This window comes from Bactrocera tryoni, chromosome 4, assembly GCF_016617805.1.
Source record: "Bactrocera tryoni isolate S06 chromosome 4, CSIRO_BtryS06_freeze2, whole genome shotgun sequence".
Taxonomy (NCBI): Eukaryota; Metazoa; Arthropoda; class Insecta; order Diptera; family Tephritidae; genus Bactrocera; species Bactrocera tryoni.
The window spans coordinates 60,068,300-60,072,416 of NC_052502.1; the positions used below are offsets into that span (position 1 = coordinate 60,068,300).

Here is a 4,117-nt window from a genome sequence, read left to right on the forward strand (position 1 = left end):
CTTATATGCGATGTTGAGGAGGCTAATCCCACGGTAGTTGGCGCAGATTGTGGGGTCTCCTTTTTTATGGATTGGGCATAGCACACTTAAATTCCAATCGTTGGGCATGCTCTCGTCCGACCATATTTTACAAAGAAGCTGATGCATGCTCCCTATTAGTTCTTCGCCGCCGTGTTTGAATAGCTCGGCCGGTAGTCCGTCGGCCCCTGCCGCTTTGTTGTTCTTGAGGCGGGCAATTGCTATTCGAACTTCTTCATGGTCGGGTAATGGAACGTCTGCTCCATCGTCATCGATTGGGGAATCGGGTTCTTCTTCTCCTGGTGTTGTGCGTTCACTGCCATTCAGCAGACTGGAGAAGTGTTCCCTCCATAATTTAACTATGCTCTGGGCATCAGTGACTAGATCACCTTTGGGGGTTCTACAAGGGTATGAGTAAGAGTATCAAATAGATGTTATAATTTGTGCATTTTTGTGAAATATGTAATTTGTGCGTTATATCTACATATGTACATATATATGTATATATATACATACATGTGTAAATGTAAAAAATGTAAAATCTAAATTTAAACGAATTGTGCGGTTACAGTTATAATTGTGTCGACTTTAGAATACCGTCCCAAGATTTCGGGAATAAAATGGGTATGGTCGGATAGAGGAGGTCTTTCAGATCAATATTGCAATCCTTTAGTTTATGTTAAATAAATATAATTGAACAATAACTTTAATATTTAAAATAATTCACACAAATTAGTGAAGTGCTAGTGGACAGAAAAATGCGAAATATAAGTGTAAAATTAGTTTTAAATCGAAAAAATACGTTCTTCAAATAGTGGTCATTTTCAGCTTTAAACGCAAACATCTCGAATATTCCCGCGAGTATATCTATATATATTATTGAACTGGAGAACCTCCTCTATAACTAAAAATGTTCATTTGTTCGTCCAAGATATCTGTTCGTACGCAGAATATCTAAAATTGTTTAAAATAAAAACAACATTAGTGTTTCATAATGAATAAAAGTGAATATAGTTCGAATATATGTACATATACGTATTTCTGCTCCGAAGCAAGATTTTAAAAATTAAATTAAAATTAAAATAAAACTTTTCAAGCAAATGAGGAGTGTCTTTTAAAAAAAGGATATTTACATTTTAATTTTTTTAAACTATTTATATAGTCTTGTCCTTAGTGCTGAAATACACAACTTCTTTACTTGGATGTTGATCTCAATAAGATATTTCGCAAGTAAAAAAAAGGATAAATTGTGAGTCCTAAACAGAAATACTATTACTCAGTAAATCAGTAAATATTTCTCTTATAATGTTTTCTCATTTTATAAAATTAATTAAGAAGTAGATATTCTCCTTTAAAAAGACACTTCTCAAATATTGCATCAATAATATATCAGATTTAGGCATACTTGTAGGTAAAGTTTCAGAAAATGAGGTAGTTTTAAGTAGGTTAGATATTAAATAAAAGTATCTTTCCATAACTATAGATGATAAAATTTTTTTAGTTCCACTCATTCATCACCTTTTTTTATGATTTTTCATAGAATGAATTTCGATGACCTCGTGGAAGAAATGGATTCCGAACTGGAATGCTCACAACCGTTAAGCCCCCATAGAGGTTGTATTGAACCTAAATATTTTGCATTTTCTAATAATATTTTTTTTCAGATAAAGTGTTTAAAAAATGTCTTATAATCTCGTTTGCGCTCGTCTGGCGGACATGCAGGTATAATGTATTAATATGTAAATATATGTGACCTGGTCTACGAAAAGGGAGATAACGTGCGAAAACTAGTTTTCTGGGAAACAGCTGTTCTCAACTCATCTTCCTTCCGAATCAACTAAAAAGTGAAAATTGATTTTTTGACACCTAAGCCCCCTTTCCGTAGACCAGGTCACATATTAGCATTTGCTTTATAAAAGTACATTTATGTATTTCAGATATAATCCAGAAGTTGGATGCCATTGACACCCGTCTCACTGCCATTGAAAAGGCCCTAAAAGACAAAGCAAGTAACGCAGTATTACATTACCAAATTAAAACAAAAGCTAATTTATAGGTTGTCAAAAAAGTCTTGCGGTATTTTCGTTAGTTGGCGCTGAAAGCGCCTAGTTCTAGTTTCATTCGTCGCATCGGGTCATGCTATATCTTTTTGGAAAGCTCATTTCACGCGCTAACATTTAATTGATTGTCGTTTCTTTTAAGTCGTTCGTGAGTTATAGCGTCGCAAACATGGAGAAAAATAAAGAGAAAATACGGCATATTTTACCGTACTACAACGATAAAGGCAAAAATGCATCTCAAGCCGCCAATAAAATTTGTGCAGTTTATGGACTCGATACAGTTTCCATTTCCACCGCACAACGATGGTTTTAACGTTTTTGTTCTAGTGTAGAGGTGGTCGAAGATGCGCCACGCTCCGGAAGACCTGTCGTCGAAAATTGCGATAAAATCGCTGAATTGGTCGAAAGAGACCGGCATAACAGTCATAGCATCGGTCAAGAGCTGGGCATGAGTCATCAAAAATTCATTTCAATTTCAAAAAAAAAAAAAAAAAAAACAATTAATAAAAATACCGCAAGACTTTTTTGACAACCCATTCTCTTTATTTTCTAGATGCCAGAAAAGGCAGAGGTGTGGGCACAAAGTAAACTATTGCGCGAATGCCGCGTCATAGCGGCAAAAACGCACCATTCAATTAGCCGCATCACCGGTGATTTGGTGGTCGAGCATTACGTGGAGCTCGCTTCGAAACTGCCCATGTCATCGGAAGAGCACGTGCGCTTCGTGGAAGACAAACTTTTTCAAAAGGAAAGCACGGATGCTATGGTAAATATTTCGTTTTTAAATATTATGCGATTGTAATATAATTTACCTTTTTTTTACAGATACGGCTAATATTGAAGTCAAAGGGCGCAAAAGGCAGTGTGGACGGCGTACTGCGTGGTATGTTTTCTGACGATCTAATGTACCACTACAATTTAGAGAGGCGCAAGGAGAAGGAATCCCTACTAAAGCTAAAGTACGTAGGGTTAGCTTTTGGTAGGTTTTTTTTTTACTGATATACATATATTTGAATGCCTTAACTTATAACGTTTCATTTTAGATATATTTCCTGACAAGGATAAAAACACTATCTGTGGGGAGCTCCGGAAATTTGTGACCTTAAGCCACAAACGTTTTAAGCAAAAAAGCATAAACTTAAGGCAAAACTAATATAAGTTTTCTTATTATTACTTACATATATTAGTTTTAAGTTGTAAATATTAGTTTTAAGTTGTATAAATTAGTTTTAAGTTGTACATATTAGTTTTAAGTTGTAAATATTAGTCTTAAGTTGTATAAATTAGTTTTAAGTTGTACATATTAGTTTTAAGTTGTACATATTAGTTTTGAGTTGTAAATATTAGTTTTAAGTTGCACATATTAGTTCTAAGTTGTAAGTTGAAGTTTCTAATTTTACTGATACAAATATGAATTTTTAGAATTATAATTTTTATGCTGAAATAAACTTGTAATAAATTTGTATTATTTTTCTGCCGAATGTAATAATAATAGGCATTTTATTAGTTTAAGTAAATATTGCATTATTTTGATTTTATTATTAAATAAAGCGAAATAATAAAAAAAAAAACAGGATTTTATTTAAAAGAATTGAATTTGCTAGAAGTAACAAATGGGTAACAAATAATCTTGTTACTGCTTATTCCTACTAACATGTTTATATGTTATAGGTAACAAACTGATGACCAAAATAATAACACTAACAGATATTCGAAGAGATTTGCCAACAAATGTATGTATTCTGTTAGAATAAGCCAGCATGCGATATTTGCCATTGGTTAGAGCGAGATAGCCATTGAACATTAAATAGCTATGTGTTACTTTTTTCCCACTCTCTGACCAAAAGTAACAAATACTTTAACGAATGTAAAAGTGAACAATAACAAGTCGCTCACACGTTTGCTTACAGCTACCCGTCTTGCAGGGATTATTCTTTTAATAGATTTTTGTTATCTTTTCTTTGTTATCGATTTGAATATTTTTTTATAGACCGATTATTATCAGCTTAGAAGTAACAATCGTTAAACATACTTACATA

The 4,117-nt window shown here is 33.2% G+C and overlaps 1 pseudogene; it reads left to right on the forward strand.

The window, feature by feature from the left end:
* Positions 1 to 1,559: 1,559 nt before the first annotated feature.
* LOC120774633 lies at positions 1,560 to 3,269 on the forward strand (annotated as a pseudogene).
* Positions 3,270 to 4,117: the final 848 nt, after the last annotated feature.